This window comes from Rattus norvegicus, chromosome 6 (genome assembly GCF_036323735.1).
Source record: "Rattus norvegicus strain BN/NHsdMcwi chromosome 6, GRCr8, whole genome shotgun sequence".
Classification (NCBI taxonomy): domain Eukaryota; kingdom Metazoa; phylum Chordata; class Mammalia; order Rodentia; family Muridae; genus Rattus; species Rattus norvegicus.
In genome coordinates this window covers 39152934-39177676 of record NC_086024.1, presented here as the reverse complement: position 1 = coordinate 39177676, position 24743 = coordinate 39152934, and the positions used below count along the sequence as shown (strand labels likewise).

At 38.6% G+C, this 24743-nt stretch overlaps 1 long non-coding RNA gene across 4 annotated transcripts; it reads left to right on the top strand.

The window, feature by feature from the left end:
* Positions 1–7387: 7387 nt before the first annotated feature.
* LOC120103513 (uncharacterized) lies at positions 7388–24712 on the top strand. Of its 4 annotated transcripts, XR_005505799.2 has the most exons (7): positions 7388–7711; positions 9729–9802; positions 9901–9986; positions 10550–10932; positions 11040–11188; positions 12321–12416; positions 15008–24712. It is a non-coding gene; the product is annotated as an uncharacterized LOC120103513 (long non-coding RNA). The 4 variants fall into 4 exon arrangements; XR_010052525.1 differs by having other exon boundaries at positions 10550–11188; XR_005505800.2 differs by lacking the exon at positions 9901–9986 and having other exon boundaries at positions 9729–9828; positions 10550–11188.
* Positions 24713–24743: the final 31 nt, after the last annotated feature.

Here is a 24743-nt window from a genome sequence, read left to right as displayed (position 1 = left end):
AATGGTCATGTAGGTTTTTACTTTGAGTTTTTTTAATATAATGGATTACCATGATGGATTTACATATACTATACCATCCTTGCATCCCTGCGATGAAACCTACTTGATTGATTATGATGGATGATCATTTTGATGTGTTCTTGGATTCAGTTTGCAAGAATGTTAAGTATTTTGGCATTGATATTCATGAGGGAAATTGGCCTGACATTCTATTTCTTCGTTGAGTCTTTGTGTGGCTTAGATATAAGCATAATTGTGGCTTCATATAATGAATTGGGTAGTGCACCTTCTGTTTATATCTTGTGGAATTGTTTGGAGTGTATGGGTATTAGGTTTTCTATGAAGGTCTGAAAGAATTCTGCACTAAACACATCTGGTCCTGGGCTCTTTTTGATTGGGAGACTTTTAATGACTGTTTCTATTTCTTTATGAGACAGTTTAGATGGTTTATCTGATCCTGATTTCACTATGGCACCTTGTATATATCTAGAAAATTGTCCATTTCCAGATTTTCCAGTTTTGTTGAATAATAGGCTTTTGTAGTGGAACTTGATGATTTATTTGAATTTCCTCAGTTTCTGTTTGTTATGCCTCGCTTTTCCTTTCTGATTTTATTAATTTGGATACTGTCTCTGTGTCCTCTGGTTAGTCTGTCTAAGGGTTATCTCTCTTGTTGATTTTCTCAAAGAACCAGCTCCTGGTTTTGTTGATTCTTTATATAGTTCTTTTTGTTTCTCCTTGGTTGGTTTCAGCCCTGAATTTGATTATTGCCTTCCATGTACTCCACTTGGGGATATTTGCTTCGTTTGGTTCTAGACCTTTACATTATGCTGTCAAGCACCTAGTCTATGCTCTCTCCAGTTTCTTTTTGGAGGTGCTCAGATCTATAAGTTTTCCTCTTAGCACTGCTTTTGTTGTGTCTCATAAGTTTGGGCATGTTGAGCCTTCATTTTTATTAAATTCTAAAAAGTCTTTAATTTATCTTTTGTATCTTAATTAACCAAGTTATTATTAACTAGAGTGTTGTTCAATTTCCATCTGTATGTGGGCTTTCTGTTGCTTTTGTTGTTATTGGAGACCAACCTTAGTCCAGGATGATCTGATAGGATGTATGGGATTATTTCAATCTTCTTTTGTCTGTTTAGGCCTGTTTTGTAACCGAATATATGGTGAATTTTGGAGAAGGTACCGTGAGGTGCAGAGAAGGTATATCCTTTTGTTTTAGGATGAAAGGTTCTATAGATCTGTGTTAAATACATTTTGGTTCATAACTTCTGTTACTTTCACTGTGTCTCTGTTTAGTTTCTGTTTCCATGATTTGTCCATTGATGAGAGTGAGGTTTTGAAGTCTCCCACTATTATTGTTTATGGTGGGATTTATGCTTTGAGCTGTAGTAAAGTTACTTTTATGAATGTAGTGGCCCTTGCACTTGTAGCATTGATATTCAGAATTGAGAGTTAATCTTGTAGATTTTTCCTTTGATGAGTATGAAGTGTCCTTCCTTACTTTTTTTTTTCTTTGCTAATCTTTTTTTTTTTTATTAACTTGAGTGTTTCTTATTTACATTTCGAGTGTTATTCCCTTTCCCGGTTTCCAGGCAAACATCCCCCTAATCCCTCCCCCTCCCCTACTTTATGGGTGTTCCCCTCCCCACCCTCCCCCCATTATTGCCCTCCCCCCAACAATCACGTTCACTGGGGGTTCAGTCTTAGCAGGACCAAGGGCTTCCCCTTCCACTGGTGATCTTACTAGGATATTCATTGCTACCTATGAGGTCAGAGTCCAGGGTCAGTCCCTGTATAGTCTTTAGGTAGTGGCTTAGTCCCTGGAAGCTCTGGTTGCTTGGCATTGTTGTACATATGGGGTCTCGAGCCCCTTCAAGCTCTTCCAGTTCTTTCTCTGATTCCTTCAACAGGGGTCCCGTTCTCAGTTCAGTGGTTTGCTGCTGGCATTCGCCCCTGTATTTGCTGTATTCTGGCTGTGTCTCTCAGGAGCGATATACATCCGGCTCCTGTCGGCCTGCACTTCTTTGCTGCATTCATCTTGTCTAATTGGATGGCTGTATATGTATGGGCCACATGTGGGGCAGGCTCTGAATGGTGTTCCTTCTGTGTCTGTTTTAATCTTTGCCTCTCTATTCCCTGCCAAGGGTATTCTTGTTCCCCTTTTAAAGAAGGAGTGAAGCATTCACATTTTGATCATCTGTCTTGAGTTTCATTTGTTCTAGGCATCTAGGGTAATTCAAGCATTTGGGCTAATAGCCACTTATCAGTGAGTGCATACCATGTATGTCTTTCTGTGTTTGGGTTAGCTCACTCAGGATGATATTGTCCAGTTCCAACCATTTGCCTACGAATTTCATAAAGTCGTTGTTTTTGATAGCTGAGTAATATTCCATTGTGTAGATGTACCACATTTTCTGTATCCATTCCTCTGTTGAAGGGCATCTGGGTTCTTTCCAGCTTCTGGCTATTATAAATAAAGCTGCAATGAACATAGTGGAGCATGTGTCTTTTTTATATGTTGGGGCATCTTTTGGGTATATGCCCAAGAGAGGTATAGCTGGATCCTCAGGCAGTTCAATGTCCAATTTTCTGAGGATCCTCCAGACTGATTTCCAGAATGGTTGTACCAGTTTGCAATCCCACCAACAATGGAGGAGTGTTCCTCTTTCTCCACATCCTCGCCAGCATCTGTTGTCCCCTGAGTTTTTGATCTTAGCCATTCTCACTGGTGTGAGGTGAAATCTCAGGGTTGTTTTGATTTGCATTTCCCTTATGACTAAAGATGTTGAACATTTCTTTAGGTGTTTCTCCGCCATTCGGCATTCCTCAGATAACTTTTGGTTGAAAGAAGATTTTATTCACTATTAGATTGACTACTCCAGCTTGTTTCTTGGGACTATTTGCTTGGAAATTTTTTTCCAGCCTTTTATTCTGAAGTAGTGTTGGTATTTGTCACTGAAGTATGTTTCCTGTATGCAGCAAAAATGTTGGGTCCTCTTTCCATATTCAGTCTGTTAGTCTATGTCTTTTTTATTGAGGAATTGAGTCCATTGATGTTAAGAGATATTAAGGAAAAGTAATTGTTGCTTCCTGTTTTCTGTTTTTGTTGTTGTTGTTGTTGTTGTTGTTGTTGTTAAGAGTTGGAGTTAAGTTTGTGTAGCTATCTTCTCTTTTGTTTTTGGAAAGAATATTACTTTCTTTCTTTTTCTAGGGTATAGTTTCCCTCCTTCTATTGGAGTTTTCTACCTAATATTGTTTGTAGGTCTAGATTTGCGGAAAGATATTGTGTAAATTTTGTTTTGTCATAAAATATCTTAGTTTCTCCATCTATGTTAAATGAGAGTTTTGCTGGATATAGTAGCCTGGGCTGGCATTTGTGTTCTCTTACAGTCTGTATGACATCTGCCCAGGATCTTCTGGCTTTTATAGTCTCTGGTGAGAAGTCTGGTTTAATTCTGCTAAGTCTGCCTTTATATGTTACTTGACCTTTCCCCCTTACTGTTTTTTAATATTCTTTCTTTGTTTTGTGTATTTGATGGTTTGATTATTATGTAATGGGCACATAATTTCTTTTCTGGTCCAAACTATTTGGAGTTCTGTAGGCTTATTGTACGTTCATGGGCATATTTTTCTTTAGGTTAGGGAAGTTTTTTTCTATGATCTTGTTGAAGATATTTATTGGAACTTTAAGTGGGGAATCTTTGTTCTCCTCTATACCTATTATCCTTAGATTTGGTCTTCTCATTGTGTCCTAAATTTCTGGGATGTTTTTGGTTAGGAACTTTTTGAATTTTGCATTTTCTGTGATTATTGTGTCAATGGTTTTTTATGGTATTTTCTGCCCTTGAGATTCTTCTATCTCTTGTATTCTGTTGGTGATGCTTGCATCTATGACTCCTGATCTTGTTCCTTGATTTTCTATCTCCAGGTTGTCTCTGTTTGTGATTTCTTTATTGTTTCTAATCCCCATCTTTACATCCTGGATGGTTTTGTTCAATTCCTTCACCTGTTTGGTTGTGTTTTCCTGTATTTCTTTAAGGTATTTTTTTTGTTTCCTCTTTAAGGATGTCTACCTGTTTACCTGTATTTCTTTAAGGGAGTTGATTATGTTCTTCTTAAAGACCTCTATCATCATCATGAAATGTGATTTTAAATCCAAATCTTGCTTTTCCAGTGTTTTGGGATATCCAGGACATGCTGTGGTGGAAGAACTGGGTTCTGACGATGCCAAGAAAACTTGGTTTCTGTTGCTTAGGTTCTTGTCCTTGCCTCTTACCATTTGGTTATCTCTGGTATTCACTGGTCTTGCTGTCTCCAGAGTTTGTCTCTCCTGAGGGCCTGTGAGCCTATCATCTCAGGTGTTTTAGCACTTCTGGGAGACCAGCTCTCTCCAGGCAGTTATGGGGTGCAAAGACCTGTAAGAGTAGGTTCATCAGCACTCCTGGGAGACTAGTTCTCTCTGAGTGGGATTTGGGTGTGGAGAACTGTGTCACAGGGTTAGCTTCTGGGCGCTGAAGGAGATGGAAAGAATCTTGTCCCTGGCTGCTCTGCAGTTCCTGTGCCCTGCCTGCTCCTGATGGGTCCCTATTTGGACAGTTATTGGAGCGAAAGTGGTGGTTTCACCTGCCTCCCTGGGAGACCAGCTCTCTCTGGGTGGGGTTTGGATATTGAGGGCTGTGGCAGAGTCTTAGCTTTAGAATGCAGATGGAGATGGACTAATTTTAAAAATTCATTTAATTTTCATTTTCAGTGTTTATTTACCATCTCATGGAATAATGATTTTGCTTTTATTTTTATAACTGAAATATTTATATAAACATATGTAGAAATATAGGTTATAATACATATATGAAATATGTTTGAATTAAGTTTTAAAATTAATTATACTTACATAAAAGAGATTAAGTACCTTCAATTCTATCTATAATTTTTTATTAATCTTAATTTCCTGTGAAAGAAAGCCTGTTCACACACGCACAAAAAGTCTCTGACCTCTTGTGTAAACATAGATCTGTTATGATTTTTATTCAGCTAAGCCAAAGGCATGTTGAGTGTCACCAACAAGTCTGATGACTGTAATGTTGATTAATGTCCATATGTGTGGGCGTCTGGTTTCAGAGTATTGTACGTCGCACACTCAGTCCTAGGTCAGCAATAGTGTTCACGACTGCTGAATATTGAGTATGCATATCCAGGATGGCCCGAGTGGACATGCCCACTGTGGCTACACATCTGGCCGTGCTGACGGATCTCTATAATTCCATTTACTCAGCCTCCAGACTCACCCAGCAGTGAGCTGATACATAGGCTATCTCCAGGAGAAAAGGGGCATCTTTCCCTGCTCCTCCCTCAATCTGTGTGTATGTGTCCCTTTGCTGCAGACAGCAGTGACAGCAGGTGACACAGATAGTTGTGCTGCACATACACTGTCTTTGCGCTTCTTGCTGTCTGCTCTTACCATTCCGCTCCCTTTCCCCCCTTAGTTAACTTATTCCAGGAGCTCAATGTTCTATATCTGTATCACAGGACAGGAATGATTTTCTCATAGAGTGAGTCACTATTATAACCTCTTTCTCCAAGTCTTCAAACCTGATCTCTGGGTATCATTTAGAACAAACAGGTTTTTTTCTTCCTGGAAAACTATTGTGTGTTTTGTTCAGAGTTGCTATCTTTAGTCTCCCTGTCGCCAACAGTATGTGTCTATGGCTTACAAAGATTAATTAGAGGAGTTACACGAATATTTCCTCCTCTTTAGATTAACTTATGAACATTAAAGCTGACAAAGTTTTCTAATATTCTCAAGTGGCAATTTGTCAGTGCATGGATAATGTATATGCATTTCTATCAATTAGATAACTATTTATTGAATAATTGGCACTAAATGCAATACCCTTTTGTTGTTTTCAAATGTTTTAGCTACATTCTAATGCTTTCAAGGAGAAGGTATTCCCACCCTCCTAACTAAAATCTGTTCTCTAGAGATATCTTACAAACTGGTTCACAAACTGGAAATCAACCCACATCCTACAGTGAGGAAAAAGAAAGTGAGATCTGCGATTTTAAGTGATTTTAGTCCACAGACCCTGACTGTGGATAACTGATATTTAATTTCTAAGATTACTTAATTAATGGAGCCTATTAATAGACACCATGCTTTGAAGCGACACCAGCAGGAATTAAGTTTGCTTTTTGTTGAATGTTCATGGGTTTTGTTAGTTTTAGGGAACAAGAGTTGACTGGAAGGAGAAACTGCTCACAGGGAAATTTCTACAGAGTTTGAGAAGCACAGACCATTCAGACACAGTTCCATCTTCTCAGTGCCTGGAAGACTGTGTGGTAATCACACTCACTTCCTTACCAGGAAACTCTGAATTCCTGTCCCAAGACATTATCCCAGGGCTTCTCAGAATCAGGGCAGCACTCACATTTGAAGATTTCTAGCTTTCCTTTATCTCTCACTCCACTCATGGGTTAAAAAAATGATGATACAATTACCAACCATTAAAACTGTAGCTTAACCCCAAAAAAGGACTGATACAACTTTTAAAACATGCTATAACCATTTTCATTAATTTTGGCGATAGAGAGAGAAAGCAATGAACTATTCTGGAGAACAAGGCCTTACATCCAGAAGATAAGGTTCCCAGTGCAGTATTACTGGAAATAATCTGTTCCCTTCCTATATTATCATATACTGCAACTATAACAGGAAGAAGACATAAGTAGGTTTCAAGTGTTTATGTCCATGCATAGGTTATATACCTTGGGCAAATCATTTTGCACAAGGAAAAGAAGCAAATTATCTCAGTTTCTGCTTCAGTACATTAAGGGTACACATTTCTGCTTTAAAAGGCTAAACAAAATAGCATATGCTTTCCTTTTTGCTGTAATTCACTTATCCTGTATTCTATAATAGGTCATTTTTAAAAATCTAGCAGTTCATTGGCCCAGGGGATGGAGGAGGCGGCACTTTATGTGGAGAGATTGACTTGAATGATGCTTCTCTTTCTTGGAAACATAAAAATATAAAACAGAAAACCTATGTGCTATATTTGAGAAAATACCACCATGGATGCTAAAGAAACATTCATTTTTCTTCTCTTTTGCATTTAGAAAGCATACAGAATGCAATTCCTCAAGAGGTCAAAAAGACTGGACTTTCTTGGTTTATTTGGAAGACATTTTATTTCCAGCATGACTGTGCAGGAGACAGTGTATAAAATGTCAAAAATCTCCTAAGTATGTACACATATCCTGTGGCCTTTATTTCTTTGGTTGAGGTCACAAATAAGATGAGGCAGACCATATGTTTGGGAAACTAACAATAAGAATGTTGCAGAAATTGAGTTTTGTTGATGATAGCAATAATATTTTTAGCACACTACGAAAATTGCAAACTCAGGAAAGCTAATTACATATGATCATTGTGACGTTTACTTCTATTTTTACCAAAGCAGAGCATTGAGTTCTGTATGTGCTTTGGTTAGTTTAGTTTGGGGGCCAGAGATGGGAAAATAAGACTTTTTGGGGAAAAATCAGACTTCTGGCTCCATCGCTGGGAAATTATTTTTTCCCAACACAGCTGTGCTATTTGACTTCATCTAGACCCATCCTTTACACCCAGCAAATCAGATGGGTCAGAGCTATCCAGGCTGGAACTAGAAACATGGAGAACGAGGAGGATTTTGGACTTTTCTATGGATGGGTATGTAAATAATCAGAGTATAACATCTTATAGAAGATATAACAAGTATTAATAAATATTAATTATGTACATTCTAAAATATAAGTATATTGGATAAACAATCCTAGAATATATTTTCTGGGGAGTCTAGAAACTGAATCCTGTAGGAGGCTGCTTTTCAACCTACTGACATTGATGATTTTTCTGAGAATCTTCATTTAGGAGCTCTTGGTCTGTGTAATGAGATGTTCTTTGAAGGTTCCAGTCATGCCCTAGAGCATAGTTCTTAACCTGTGTCATGACCTCTTTGGGGTCAAATGACCTTTCACAGGTGTCAAATGTCAGGTACCTAGCAGGTCATATACTTATATTATGATTCATAAAAGTAGCAAAATTACTGTTATGAAGTAGCAGTGGAAATAATTTTATAGCTGGGGATCACCACAACATGAGACACTGTATTAAAAGGGTTGCAACATTAGGAAGGTTGAGAGCCACTGGCCTAGAGCCTTACCCCTATACCCACCCATTGCAGATATCTCTCTGTACCTGTCTTCCTTATAGTCAAATTCTTCTGTCTTCAACATTAGGCTTTTAGTCATTTGAAGTATTTTTTGTTCCATTATTGTTCCAAAGATTCGATTCACCCCCTCCCCCTTTAACAAAAAAGCTTTATTCTGTTTCTCATTAAAAACCAAGCGTCAGTAATTGGATGTTGCTATATTCTAGGAAGGCACTTGAGTTAATTATCTAATTGCATTTTCACCCCAGTCTTAGGATAAGGATATTATTATGGCTGTTTCAGCCGCATACTCTGAGACTAATTGAATAACATAACAGCTGTGGTGTACTGTCAATGTCTGGCGAGGCCTGAGGGAGCTGGTCAGGGGAAATGGTTAGACATAATTTAGATTTAGTTCACTGGCTCAGTTTTACAAACATGGAAAGAATGCAACTTCTAAGACAAAAAGTGATTTGACTAGGATCTCACAGAAAAGTATTCTGCAATAGGAGAACCAATGTAAGACTTCTGTTAGCTCCTACGTGACACCAGGCTTCCTCATGAAATAGAATGAGGAGAGGTCTGGTATTGGCAGTCCCTGAATGTATTGTGTTTCAACCATGCTACTGAGACTGCTGTACCATGGAACAAGAGGGGAAAGGTTGTGCTGTCCTATTTGGATGAGACAGCCTGTTTGTGCCTAGGCTCCTGGGACTTCTGTTGAGAGTTGCTGGGTTACATTTCTTTTAATAAGAAGTGATGAGCTATATAGTAAGAAATATGGGACATTTGTCCAAGCAAATTAAAGAAATGTTAAAAGCAGACTCTTGTTGGCACAATAAGAAAATATTTTTCAGTGACTGTCTTGTTTCTTACCTCTTATGGTATGGCATGATGTTTGCCCACATTAACTTCAGCCTCCCAAATGAGAAGATCCATGAGGTAGGTTCTGGGCTCAGCATCCGGAAGCATTCTCATTGCTAGCCAACCTCAAGAAACTTAGGACTTTCCTCTATCAGCTCTCGGGTTATAGGTCATTTGGGTTTGCTTTCTGGGCCCTGCTCAGCCTAGGCATCTACATGGACTACAATCTATCACACAGCCTGATATGTTATGTGCTTCTTGTGGAATTCAGGATTATTTCTCTTTCTTCATTTGGATATTCAATCTTCAAGGATTAGCAGTGACTTTGGTAGAGACAAAGTGAGAGCTGTAGAGGTAACACAGAGAGAGATAAAGAGCTCTTACTCAATTTGTGGAGAGCATTAGCTTTACTATCTCTCCCTCTGTGTCTCCATGGTGCAGCCTGGATGTCCCATTAGCATACATAACTTCTATTTATTTACAGTGTCTTTGTGCTCAGTCTGTTAAATTCTTTTTCCTGAATTCTGCTTAAACACATATCTTCATTTCTCTAAATTGTTTTTTGTATTACTTGACAGTGGTGTATTATGAGGATAAATACTAGTTTATTAGAAAATTAGGAACGTATGCAGTTAATTTTTAGTTCTGCAGGACTGTGCACTGGCTTTTCAGTGTTACAGATGGAACATTTCCTGGAGAAGAGTTCCGGTCAAAGGTGGGATTTGCTGTCTACAAAGAGCCACTAAGTATGTACTGTGAAGTCTCCTCCATGGTGAGAAAAAAATCAGTTAATCTTAGATTAAAATATAGCTAGTAATGTATGAATATTTATACATGTCTTCAGGGCCATAAGAAACAAGAGGCAGACAAAAGTTGGCTGAAGAGATGCATGGAGGTTGACTTCTGGGATTCCTATTGCCACCAGCTACGGTATAAATGATCTCACTACTGAAGACCATTTAACTTCTTTCTCTGAGGGAGAAAAGCATTTTTAACACACTCCCATAGAAACACAGATGAGTACATTTCAAATGAGTTACTCATCATGACTTTCTGGATTTGATGCTGCTTCTCCTTCAGACTCTGAATGTGCACACTGATTTTCTTTTTCCTCTCACCATCTGTTACCATAAGCTCATAGACAAAATATAGTTATAAATCAGAGCTACTCACATTTTACTCCTCTTGTCTCATGGGCTCTATTCATGGGTGTATAATTTTGTGTGCTCATAAATTCACAGTGCCTTGCATTCTCTATCTTTCTGCTAAGTAAGGGGCAGGCAAACCTCCTTTGGATCATTACTACAAGCTTCAGACTTAGAAGATAATGACTTTGAACTTCTAAATTAACCAGTGATCTCTAACTATCATTAGAATTGTTTTAAAGCAAAACGTTGGTAGGGTAGAGGAAGATGGACTTCTTTATCAGATTCTTTTTGTTTGTTTGTTTTGTTTGTTTGTTGTTGTTGTTGTTGTTTGTTTTTGTTTTGTAGCAGAGACTGGTCATTCCTGTATGGACTACTTGTGGTAGAGGACAAGGCTGTACACTGGCTGTACTGATCCCATTAAAGAGCACATGCACCTACTGATTTGTCTTGTTAGCAGGCATGTATCTTGACTGTCAATGATGCTGATATTGACTGTCAATAATGTGGCCACCTGTGGAAAGCCGCAATAACATTCGCCACCACAAGATGGCACTGGCTTCCACTGTGCCCCACGTGGAAAGCCGGGATAACATTCGCCATTACAAGATGGTGCTGGCTTCTGCCATGCCAGCCTGACTTCCTTTCAGGAAGCTAGCTGTGTGAGCATGTACAAGAGTGTGTTCGTGCCAGGTCTTTGCCCACTCTGGGGCATGCCTATGAAATCATGGGTAAGCGACCAATCAGGTGTGGGCATACCGTGCTAGGGTTTTATAAACAGCGCCTTTCTGGGCCCCGGCTCTCTCCTCTTCAAGATGTAATAAACGCTTTGCTACAGAAGGATCCTGGTGTCCGCGCACGTGTTCTTGCTGGCGGGACGATAGCGCGGGACATATGGTGCTGAAACCCGGGAAAAAACGCCTCACCATCGCCAGCATCAAGGAGAGCCTCCGCTCGCAGAGAGGATTCAGAACTGCCGTGTCTAGGGTAAGCTCTGAGAGGCATGTTTGGTCTTGATCTTTCTCGTCTCTCTCCCCCATTAGAAGATGCAGCGGAAGCTTTTGTTATTGTTTTGGCAGCACCTATTCTTTCTCTTTTGGTTTTTGATTTTGCAGCTGCCGCTAGGCACAGTCAGAAGTCGTGCCTAGAATATGGGAAATGCTGCCCAACAGTGATAGCGGGACAGAGAGTGCTAGGGGAGTTACGGGACACCATGTCAGAAACAGATCGGGATGAAAGATTAAAGAGCTCAAAGAGAAAAGGTGCACATAAGAAAACAGACCCTTCCAAGGACTTTAGATCCGAGGAAGCGAGAGATAGGGGAAAGAACGCCCCGGGAGAGAAACAGAGGAAGGAGAAAACCCCGAAAAAAAGCCTTTATCTGGTAGAAGAGTTAGAGGCTTTGGGGCTTGATAGTTCAGAAACAGACGAGCTTAGCCCCTCTGAGGAAGAAGATTTAGAAGATGAGGCAGCTCGCTATGAAGAAGAAAGATATGGGCCTAGGTGGAGAGCCACTGTGAAGAAACCGAAAGTTATGGATCCTTTGTGGGCAAGGCTGCTAATTTTGTTTATTTTTTTCTTTGTGTGGGAAGCCATTACAGCCGTTAGGACAGGTCAGAGGGTCCTTGCAGAACAACAAGAAAGTATGTCAGAGGGAGAAAAGGTCTCGAAAGAAAAAAAGAAAAGAAAAGGAGATAAAAGGAACACAGTATTTCGGGAGAAAAATTTTGTGTTTGTGCTTGTAAAAGGTGTGATTAGGCTCTGGAAACTTCACAGAGTCATACTGATCAGATTTGATAGAGGTAGACCGCCTAAAAAATTTATTCAGGAGAATCAAACAAAAGATATCTCAATTCTAAACGTTTGTCTTCAGAGCTGTATTTTGCAGAGTGTGCCTACTTAGATTCCTGGTCTCAAGGACTTTCAGCTGAGACCAGTCAGGTTTCATTTTTCCTATCCCCTACCCCCAAGGACATCTCAACGCCCATACACAGCTTGATGGAGTTAATGTAATTGGGTTGTGAGTGGAAATATTCAGGACTGTGTTTCACTTCCATACCATTTGTGAATGTCAGTCGTGCTGCTCAGATATCCCGTAATATATCTCAGTATCTTACAGGAATTTGGTTTCAACACGCTGATGGACTAGTCCAGGAATTGAGACAATCCATCGTCCATATTAACTCCACTCGAGTAGATGGTCACCGTGGAAGTGGTGAGAAAGGGGAAATCCTACCTCTCTGCTGACTCCTATTGGAATCTGGGCCCCTTTGGCTGGACACCATCTAGTTTTTCCCCTTTGTCTATTGTCTGTCCTTGGTGTACCAAGCTGTCTATGTATGTCAGTTTATGTCTGTGGTTTTTGTTTCTTGTTGCTTAAGTGTTTTATGTTTCATGTTCAAAAGAGAAAATGGTAAAAACTTTATCTGCCAGTCGTTCACATCTTGATTTGGTTTTAACTCGTTTCAAAAAAGGAACAAATGAATAAAAAGCAGTTTCAATCAGTCCTTGGAGCCCTATAGCTGTAGCCAGGAGTCTAGGTCAGCTGGAGAAGCTGCCCGGGGGTGAGCGTGTGTACGAGCTGATCTTAAAGGCGCCAGCAGCTCCTCAACTTCTTTGGTACAAGAGCTGATGGCTGTTTCTCTTAGAAAAATCCCTGACTTATTATTAGACTTAGCAGGTGACAAGGTGCTTCTCTTAAAATCATAGCTAGAAAAGTAAAAATGGTGCTTGGTATAAATATTAAAGACATGTGTAGCCACTTCAATTTTGTTTCTCATTGGTTTTAAATGTAGAAATACGCTCTACATGCCTTGGTTATGGACTACTGGCTTTTAAGTTATTGGATATGGTTAAAAAGGTATAATATTGGTAACAGAAAGTTGACATAAAGCTGGTAATTTAGATAAAGTCATTCTAGACAACATGTGACATGAGCCAATCTAGGGAAACAGCTCTAAATTGAGATAATATTTTTATGGAATTCTTATTCTAGAAACCAGGCTTCTAAAAGATTTTAGGACAATGTCTCTTTGTTGAGGTATTGGAGACCACACTATTGTGCGTTCATATGTAGGAATTGGCAGTCAAACTTTGTAACATGAAGGATAGACTCAGTGTTTTGGAGACTGGATTTTGGAGACTAGTTTGTTGGAGGTTGAGTTTTGCTTTCCAAAGTTGTGGTTTGCCCTGAAGTTACTGTATTTTGATGCTAATTCCACTGCCCCAAGAACAGCTGCCTAGTCACATACTCAGAACTCAGGTGAGTTTCCAAAGTTGTGGCTGTGCTCTGGTGGTACAAGGAGAACTTAAAGATTGTGATTAAGGATTGCCAGTGTTATATTGACTAACTCAAACTTATTTGTAATTAAGAAAAAATCAAACAGATAGAGATTGTTACAAGATTTACAAAGGATTGATGAGGTTTTGGAACTTGTGAGAACATTACAGCCAGTTTGCTTACTCCAACTACCATTTCAAGATAGATTTAGAAGATTGTTTTTATGTTATTTATTTACATCCTGGCAATTATGAGTTTTCATTTCGTGAGCTTGCTTATAATTTTAGAGAGCCCATAAAGTGATATCATTAAAAATTTTACAAAAAATGGCTAATAGCCTTATATTATATAATTTTGTCACTTCTTCAATGTCAGAAGTTAGAACTTTAAATCTTTAAGTGTATATAGAAATTTTTACTACAAACCTTTACTCTCAAAATGAGCTTTGATATTTGGAGAATAGCTGTTACACTACTCCAAAAAAAGAATATTTAAAACTAATTTTAAGCTTCTAAAGATATGTTAATTGGCTAAGTACCTCACTTTACCAGAGGACTTAGGTCTTTGTTTGTTATCCTCATTGGAGATAAAGCTTCAGTTGTGTTAATACAGAATTGTAGGCTAGAGTCATGGAAATATTTTAAAAAGAAATCTGATAAAACATATCTTATTCCAAACAACAGTTAATTGGTTATTACAAAATACTGATATTTGGCCTATTACATATACAAATTTTTCAGACAAAATTGATAATTTTACTCTTTACATGCTTTTATGCTTCCTATATATTTGTGCATACAACCCATAAAAAATCGCTTACTGCATTTATAGGTGGTTCATCACTTGTTTATTCTACTTAATGCTTTACTAGAGACAAGTTTTCTACATGAAATCAGTGAGTGATGATTTCAGTGTAAATTGTCTGACAACTAACTGTCCTTTCAGTACTCTGGCTCAGACAACTAAATTAAACCTTAGACTCATACCTAGCTTTAAAAATGGTAATGGAGTTGATATGAAAAGAGGAAGACTCCATTTGCTTACTTTCAATTCCCAGCCTCGCCCTGCCAGCTCAGAGATTTCTAGTACGACTAAATCTGGACAATATTTACAGTATTTGACATTTCTAATTAATGCTTATGTTTAGGTAAATAAAGTTTGTGAGGTGCTAGAGAGATGGCTTAGTGGTTAAGAACACTAAGTACTGTTCTTTTATAAGTTTTAAGAACTCAAACTAGACTGCCTGGACCCCTTAACGAGGGAAGACAATGATACTAGACAGTTTATATCTTAATAAATAAAAAGGGGGAGTTATATCCCTGAATGCTATGTATGCTATACAATTATTTAATAATACTCTTTTTATTTCAATTTTAAAATTTGGATGCCAAGGAACTCTGAGTGTTTATGGCACCCTACAACTAGGCATACTTCTGCCTAGGTGAAACAGAAAGATCCACATATTGACATGATCCTGTCCAGATATTTTATATGGGGAAGAGGAAATGTTTGTGTTTTTTCTACAGGATGCTACAGGAGTGTGCCAGCTGCCAGAGGTGGTTGCTGAGACTTGCTGATCCTGGTTGCATGAAGATTCAGCTCTTGTGGTTCGGGTCCCTGGAGTCATTCCTCTGCCCTGAGGAAGATGGAAGATCCCCCCTCATTTCCCTGGTGACTCTTGCTGCCTTGACTGGTGTTGTCATCTTGCAGTCTGTAGCTTCACAGGAATGCCATCTGTGTGAAGCTGCTGTGGACTGGGGAACTCTGCCCTGGTTGTGCAGATCTCAGACATGGTTCCATTGCCTGCTGGTTGTTCCAGAGAAGAATGACTGATCCTGAACTGTCCTGGGAAAGACCTTGGCATTTTCGCTGCTATTGTAGCAGCCATTACTGCTACAGCCATTGTGTCTGCAGTGTCTAGAGTTACCCTCCCCCAATCTATTGTTAGACAAGCACAGTGGGTAAACTTTCTGGAGTAGTTGCTAACAATTGGGAATTCTAAAGTTTATTATAGGAGCGGCTTGACTACGGCCCTTGGTGATAACAGCTGAGGAGAACCAGATGAGGTGCCCACTACTTATCAGGAGTGGCTCTGTTTGGTGCAGCCCTATGCTGTGGATTAGTGTTCATGCTATGGTTGGTTTGCAAACTCAGATCTCAACAAAAACATGAAAAGGTCGTTATCACTCAAGCACTTGTGGCCATTGAACAAGGGGCCTCCCCTAGAATTTGGTTATCTATGCTCATGAATTAGTCGGCATCTGAGTTCTCTGCTCTTACACCCCATGGATTTGTGGATCCATTACACTGGGATGAGAGAGACTCAATGATTCTTTGATCAGCCCTTCTACATCGCTGAGGTTTCCTCATCGCACGCGATAGGGTGATCATCATTTCCCCACTAACTCATTTTCTGGCTGGCATCTTTTGTAGAGTTCGCCCTAGGTCATTTAACAGTTACTGTCACACAGCACTGCGGTATCCAGAGACGGGCAACTTTCCTCATGCACAGACCAATCTAAGACATGGGGCCCGGTGGTGATAGGGTTACCCTATGACGGATAAGGCTGTGACATAGAGGTGACCACGTGAAGCATAAACTGAAATAATATTTCCTGAAATATTAGGCAAGGATATATCATAAGGCTTTAGAGGTCAGTAAAAACAAATATTTTCCAATTATAAGACCATTAACAATACAGTGGTCTTCTGTAAGATCTTTACACTCATAACTGCTTAAGCTATCCTTCTATTTTTGTAAATTTATGTGGATTTGGGTTTGATGTCCTTAAATATGTGTGTTGGCTGTGGAAAAATACTTGCATGTGTTGATTGCAATAGTTCAGCCTGTGTTTTGAATTTGGATATAATTGTATAAGCCATAGGAGCAAGCAGGGTGTTGAACACTGAACGGTTTCAGTCCATGATAATGTGGACACTAACCTGGTGGTATTCAGCAGCTACTACAGCAAGATTGTCTGCAGCAATATCTTATAACGAGCCAAGCTGGTGCATCCCTGCAGGTTTAAGAAGACTTATAGTTAATGAACAATATATTGAACGATCTCATTTAATTCTCCCAGTAGATCTGTGTAGTAAATGTGTTTTCATAGAAGTGTACGTGTGTGTGTGTGTGTGTGTGTTTGTGTGTGTGTGAGCATGTGTTCTAATTTTACAAACTGTCAATTGATTATAAGTTTACAAATGAGAAAGCTAAAAGTAACTTTTTTCAAGTAACGTTAATAATAGCAGATTCAGTTTCAGCTATGATTTCAAATCTCATTTCCTTTCTATCCACACAAGAGGAAATGTATAAAAAGGAAAAGGTTGCATCTGCATAGCCAAAAATAATCATGCAATTTGACCAGATTCAAAAGAAATGTATATTATAGGGAATGGAGGCAAGACATTTCTGAGAATAGGAGCTTATTATCAACTATACTTCTGTAATTATGTATATATACACACAAAGAGGCATGCATGAGCTTACACTCTCAATGTGCTCTTCTCTAAAATTTCTTGTTCATAGAAAATCATTTAAAGGCTGTAACATAGCCTAAACTAACTGGATTTCTAACAGTCCTTGTGGTTTAGGATGACCTTGAAGTTATTTTTACGCTGACCTCCAGAGTACTATGATACTTGGTACCACACCCAATATATGTGGGGCAAAGATCAAAGTCAATGCAGAGAATCCCTCCACCAACTGGATCTATATCTCCAGTCCCAAGCCTTGTTTGTAACTGATAACCAAGAATTCTTATCAGTTCAATAGAAAAAAAAAAAGCCCAGATTATTGCATAGTTTGTACACTCTGTAACTAAAATGATGCTACCTTCAAAGACTCATCCTTTGAATTATCTAATTACATGAACTAAAGTAACCCTGTTGAGCAATGAAAGAACTTGACTTCTGTACACACCAAAAGTATCACAGCTATCTGCTGAAGGCATATGGAACTTCAACTGTGAGGGAGTGGAAAGAAAACTAGCTTGATAGTTGGACAGAGGAATCCTTGTCTCAATTGAATTCATGCTACTGTGCTGCAGTCAGGCATGTCGCTGTTCTGACCCAGACAAATGGGGCCATAAGAGAGCTACTCTATGGCGCAGTTAGCTTCCTGCCCTTCCTGCTAGACTGTAATCAATAGGTGTTATGGTTTCTTTTATGTCCAGTAACTCCCAGAATTGCTTTGTTTTTTGTTTCTTTTAACTGTAAGACACTAAACTATTTCATCACAGTCTGCTAAAATGGATTAAGCCTCACTGCTATTCTGTAGTGATAATCCTTGCTCTGCACACCTTACACCCTACTCTGCAGTGCAGCATTGCATCGCCAGCATTTAGGGGGAAATGTGCCATAAGGCATCACACAAATGGACTGACCTGCAGTCATCACAATTGCTGATGTAAGTTATATAGACTAATTCTGATTCTAAGGAACTAAAGAGCAACACAGCCCTCCCAAGATGACCAACTATAGAGACACTACCTGATCCAGCATATGGATGTTGAAACCTTACAGGCCTCAACTGTTTCCTTGCAGTGAAGCCACGTCTGAAGTTATTGTCAATTTATTTGCTTTCACCTCTAGGCATCAAAATAGACTCATAAATATGGAAAGTCATTGTTCCTGTCTTAAAGTAGTGATTTTAGAGGGCTTAATTCTTTCATTCACAGCCCCAGTTAACATTCAGAAATACATTGCAACTACAGAAAGAGTGTTTTCTATTGTTTCTGGAAGGCAGATCACATGGAATGAGCTGACTGGTCACTGTCACAGAACATTTTAGATTAAAAGCCAAGGAATGGCATAGGTAGTTCATTTTCCAGTCTCTGCCTTGGATCCTCTTCAGAGCATCCTAGACTTGGCAAGCAGCTGGTAGAACTGGCTCGTGTGACACAGCCCTCACAACCATTGCATATTTGACTTCAGACTAGTGAATTGTGGCTGAAGTGCTTTATTCATGTTCTTAATCATCCATGTTTCTGTTTGTTGCCTTGGTTTACATCAAGGGAAGTGTACAAGATGGATGAGAAGTCAATGAGGGAATATGTTCTTACATCCCTGAGAGCATGGGGCTACATGAGCTCTTAGCAGGACCACTGGCATGTGGAAATACTCCTCGAAATTTCCCCTTTTTATACAGCCATGCGGAAACTGAATTGTTTACTATCATTAATTTTGTAGAAATTGTAGGTCATATAAAACTGTATCACATGAATTAGAGTACCAAAACAAAACAAAAAAATGCTATGCTAAAAATAGCATCTAAAGAAAGCCTCAGGATTGTAGATTCTGAATTCTCAGCTTATCTTCAAGTTCTGCAGTTTGTTTGCTTGATTTTTTTAACCATAAATTTATTACCTGATGCTTGCAAACACCATATATACCTCTTTCCTCTCTCTGGGCTCTGGTGGTCTCTATAACAAAGATAGTGTCTTGTTTAATCCCACTCCACATATCCTAGCATGCCCATTATGGCATTTGGCATGCATATAAAATTAAAATTCCGTTACTATTGTTTTGAAATATACAAAATGTTGCATCTGTATGTGTTATATTAAATGTAGCCATTGTTTGGTGTGTGATGTAGATTTAACATGTGATATCTTCCCTATTGATGCATTACTTCAATTTTTAAAAAGGTTTTTGTTTTCTGGGAACACCTGTAAAAGATTTTATTTGACGACATTAACTTGTAAGGGAAGTAGAACATTATTACCACTGATGTGAAGGAAAATTTGAATAGCAGACAAATAGACATGCAATCAGGAATGCTAATATTAATATGCTACATCAGGCAAAATCAAATTCTATTTTTATAAGACAAGTATAAAATCAATATTCTTAAGGAGAAGTGAATTTTTACTAAGATAGAGAACATTCTTCAATATGAATAAGTATATTATATACTTATATAATATGATTATAAGTATATTATATAATAATGTATCATATATATGAATGAAATTATTATTTATTAGAGTGACTTACAGGATATGGTATTAGTAATTCAGCACTAACTGTATCCTGACAGAAAGCGCAAGGATATTGGGGTTGTTCAGTCTATGGGACTAAATGTCTCAGTGGTCCCAATCTTGTTCTGAAGTACCAGCAAAGTCCTAGTGAGTTTCAAGTTAATTCTGTGTTGGAATCCTGATAGGATCTTACACCAGGGAAGGAGTGACTCAGGATCAGGATAGGGGAACTTGGGGCAAGCAGTTGAAAAGCAAAATCTTCCTTTTTCTTTCTTTTTCTTTTTTTTTCATTTTTATTCCATCTTTATTAAATTGGGTATTTCTTATTTACATTTCAAATGTTATTCCCTTTCCAGGTTTCCAGACCAACATCCCCCTAACCCCTCCCTCTCCCCTTCTGTATGGGTGTTCCCCTCCCCATCCTCCCCCCCATTATTGCCTTCCCCCGAACAATCCTGTTCACTGAGGGTCCAGCCTTGGCAGGACCAAGGGGTTCCCCTTCCACTGGTGATCTTACTAGGATATTCATTGCTACCTATGCAGTTGGAGCCCAGGGTCAGTCCATGTATAGTCTTTGGGTAGTGGCTTAGTCCCTGGAAGCTCTGGTTGGTTGGCATTGTTGTTCATGTGGGGTCTCAAGTCCCTTCAACTCTTTTAGTCCTTTCTCTGATTCCTTCAACGGGGGTCCTGTTCTCAGTTCAGTGGTTTGCTGCTGGCATTCGCCTATGTATTTGCTGTATTCTGGCTGTGTCTCCTAGGAGAGATCTACATCTGGTTCCTGTCAGCCTGCACTTCTTTGCTTCATCCATCTTATCTAGTTTGGTGGCTGTATATGTATGAACCACATGTGAGGCAGGCTCTGAATGGCCATTAATCTTCCTTTTTCTATGTACTTTTATGTGGCCAGAAGATGTGGCCCAGATTTGGGGTGGGTATTCGAACTTCAGATGATCCAGATTTAAAGTGAGTCTTTCACCTCAAATAATCCAACAAAGAAAAACTCCTCACAAGTGTGTGCCCAAGTACCTGGATTTTAGTTAATGCAAGGTAAAGTCAAGATGACAACCAAAATAAACCATCAGAATGAGGATATAGATACAAGACGTCTGCTGTGGCTGCAGGAAGAAGGGAAACTACTGGAGATAGAGCCCAGTCTCAGATGGAGTACAAGTCCAAAGGCCTATTTATTGATGATGATTGCAAGGCTGGAGAAAGAGGACAATAAGTCATTATGGCTCACCCATCACAAAGCATTTCTTCTTATGTTAGGAAGCCAGGGGATAAGCATTCTGATTCTGGGTTGGTATTTCAGCATAATATTCACCCCTGATGGAAGTGAAATGATATGTAATACATACACAAAATGCACATGTATGCTTATCTATACATTCATATAGTAGCATATTTAGATATCTATATAGTTAATTGTAAAGCTGTCAATATTTCCAAAATATTAAAGTGAAACAAACACAAATATAATTTATTTTTCCTTAGGAATTTATTTAAATATGTATATAAACTATCCATAAACATTGACACATTTAGTCCTAGTGGCACACCCACATTCTGTTTGTGTGTGTATGTGTATATATTCCTTTGCATATTGTACAACTTTATTGTGTGATAATTCTTGAGACTTATTTTGGGCTGTGTCTATTTGTTGACCATCAACTTTTAAGTGGATTGTTAGCAACACTTCTCTGCGAGTGGGACAATCCAATGCAGAATGCAACAGTCAAGTTTGTAAAGTTTCAGTGGATAATTGAGCTAAATCCAGTGGCTGTCCATTTCCTTCCCTTCTACATTGTGTATGATGAAAAGTAGTTTTTGTGTGCCATGGGAACCAGAGCAGCATCAAAGTTCCACTTGCCCCTCATTGGCAGGAGGACTGAACTGAAGGACTGGGTAACTGGGTGTGGTGGGAATGCTCCTCCAGGTACTATCATGGTGTGACCTTCTCAGTCAGTGTTGGCAGCTAAAATAACTATTCATAAGAGACTATTCAGATCTTAATTATAACTCCCAAAAATGTAGTAATAAACCCACCCACTTTTTAACAACTTGAATTCCATCAGAACTTTGTGTTGAAACAATCTACTAGTGCTATTTAACTGAAAAATACAAACCATAATGCAGGAGATGATAGAGGGGCATGGTCTTCAGACGATAGTTCTGGACTCAGTCCAAGTGTTGTTCTTTGGTACTTTAAGGTATATGAAGGACTATTACCGAAGTTAGAATTAAAGCCTGAACCTGGTCACTCTTCAGAAACCAACTTCAGTAGCCAATTAAACATATAATAGCTAAAAGCAGAAAATTCATTAAAATCTTCTTCTCCACAAGTTTTTCTTCAGGATCCTAACATGAGGCTTAGACTTTTAAGGATTTATTTTTGTGTTTAATTAAATGGGTATATGTATGAGTAGTGGGGGATGTGCATGAGTCAATTGCCCTTGAAGAAGGTGTCATGTCCTCTGGAATTAGAGATTCGGGAGACTGCAGACCCCTACTCCAGATGGGTGCTACAACTAAACTCAGGTCTTCTGCCAGAGCTGTAAATGCTCTTAAGCCCTGAGTCATCACCAGCCTGAAGTTTGGCTTTGAATAGGGGGCCAGAAGCATGCATAGGAAACCAATCCTTATGAAAGTATGGTACCACACATCCCCATCATGAGACTCTCCAATAACATTGTCGAACAAGAGATCAGAAATGTATGGAATCTCACTCCAGGATTTAAATCCTCCTTCTCGTTGGTCCAAGAACTTCAGTCTCTACTCCTTCCAGCAAGTGATTTCTGTAGATATCCCAGTATCTTAAGGTTCATTATTCCACTAGTCTGATAGCCAATAGGACTATACAAAAGTCTCATTGGAATATCCTCATTCCTGCCAAGATAGTTACAGGACTGTTGTTTTAAAAGAACCAGATGCACCTTTATTCTGCTTAATACAGAAGACAACATTCTAGTCATCAGAGCTGCCTAAGATGGACTCCAATGTAGGAGGAGAAGCTTCATTTTAGATGAACCGTGGTTGCTCTTTGGAACCATTTATACAGGAATTAGGTGGGTATTCATGGAATTCCATAACTCTCTTGTGTTACTCAAGGACCTGTGCCTTCTACAACTCTTGTTCCAGAATTTCTCATATGTAGGCTGTGAGTGGGAAAATAACAAAAACCTAAAAGCTAATTTCTCACCTATAATTTCTTTCTCAATTTATTCACCTTAATGTCTGCCTGCTGAGAGCAGCACTTTTACAAGACAAGGAAAAAGCATTTCCATCATCGTGTTTTCTTCTCTAATCTATTTATTTAGCCTCCCTTTGGTGAACAACGTTGTGGTTTTTTTTTTTTTTTTAGTTTTTCAATATTCAGTCTATTTCATCTCAGTGTGTTTCACAGTGTACTAACCATTATTCTTTAACTAACTATTAAATTAGCTCAAATCCCCGGGTTTTGTTAAATGGAAGATTGATCAATATTTTTATTGGAAAGCTATATTTTTTAAACTTCAATAACCTTCCAAGTGTTCAGGTTTAAAGCTTTTGAGATTTTTAGTAAATATGAGGGTTCCCTTCATTCTTACCACAGCTTAGAGTTTTACTCATTACACTTTGAAACTGCATAATTGTGCAATTAATCTCAAGGATGTTGGAATGCATATTTTTAAAAGTAATTTTCTTAGGGAAATAATACATATCTCATTACTTTTTACTGTAATTGGTATTCATGGTCCCTTAGTTTATAGGTTTAAACTCCTGCCAGGGATGGCCAATCTCAAGGCCATATATTATTAAAATGGATTAATTTTTCAAACACATATTCCGTTCAATTTCTCATTAAACGAGGCATTGTAAATTCTGCTGTCAGAGCATACAAATAACATGATTATGCAATACTTGAATTATTCAAAGTCTTCTCAGCTGGAATGGGTACTAGACCTAGACACTGGGTTCATTCATTATGGAAGAGAATTTTAAGACATAGATGTCCAAACTAACAATTCCAATTTTCTGTCTATTGCTGTAACTAATGCCATGGACCACAAGCAATTTATGGAAGATGTGATTTATTTGGTTTATATTTCCAGGTCACAGTCCATCATTGAGAGAATCAGGGACAGAAACTCCAGCAAGAACTTGAAGTAGAAATCATGAAAGGATGTTACGTATTAGTTCTCTCACTGATAGGTTCCTATGTAGCTAGATCTCCTATATAGTCCAGAACCATCTGTCTAGAGAAGTTACCAACCAGGACTGCCTCATTCTTCTGGATCAAACTGATAAATACAGCCACACACAAATACACCCACAGACCAATCTGATAAGGACAATAACTCCATTGAGACACCTTGTCAGGTGATTCCTGGCTGGGTCTGCTGACAGACAATACTAGCTGAATACTGACCAAGGATCTCTTGAGATTCACCTTAATTTCCTAACAACAAGGAATCCAGGAAATTCAAAGAGAAGCCTACCGTGAAGGAAATAAACAAAATTAAATTCCATCAGATTAAGACTGGAAAGTCTTAAAAAAAAAGAAGGAGGAAGAATTGGGTTTAGACTTGGCTAGATTATTTGGTCATTAGTGCAGAATATAAATTCAAAGGTGATAGAGGCATGCTAGGAAGAATTTCAATGTATAGTATGGCATGTTGCAGTCACTGTGGAACTTGGGGATAAGCAAATGATTCAGAGGGACCAAGTCAGCACTTAAATTTTTATTTTTAATTATACTTAATTTTTTTACAGAACTATTTGGTTTATGACAAAATATAGTCAAAATAATGTGGAGTTCCTTTTTCCCCCTTTCAAAGCCTCCCAATTTTCTTCACATTCCACACATTGTAGAATGGAGGAATCGACAGTACCAAATTGGCATTTAAACTTTATAGTTCATACTAGGGTTTCCTTGTGGACAAGCATACAATATATATCAACCACGGTCATATAATAGTGGTCACTGTCCCCCAAGTCCTTGATGCTCTGCCTATTCATCCTTCCTTCACTCTTAATCATTGGCCACCATTTTTAATGTCCATGTGTTTTTGTTGGAGAATGTTAGTTGTAATCAGATGACTGTAACCCATTTATGATTAGCTTCTTTCATTTAGTAGTATCAATTTGTTGTTTCACTGTATTTTTTGTGGCTTGATAACTCATTTGTTTCAGTGCTGTGTAATTTTTCATTGTCTGATATGATGGATCTTTTCACATTTTATATGTTATGAATAAAACAACGAAAATGTGGTTTTGTGTGTTTTCAGGTATACTTACAGAT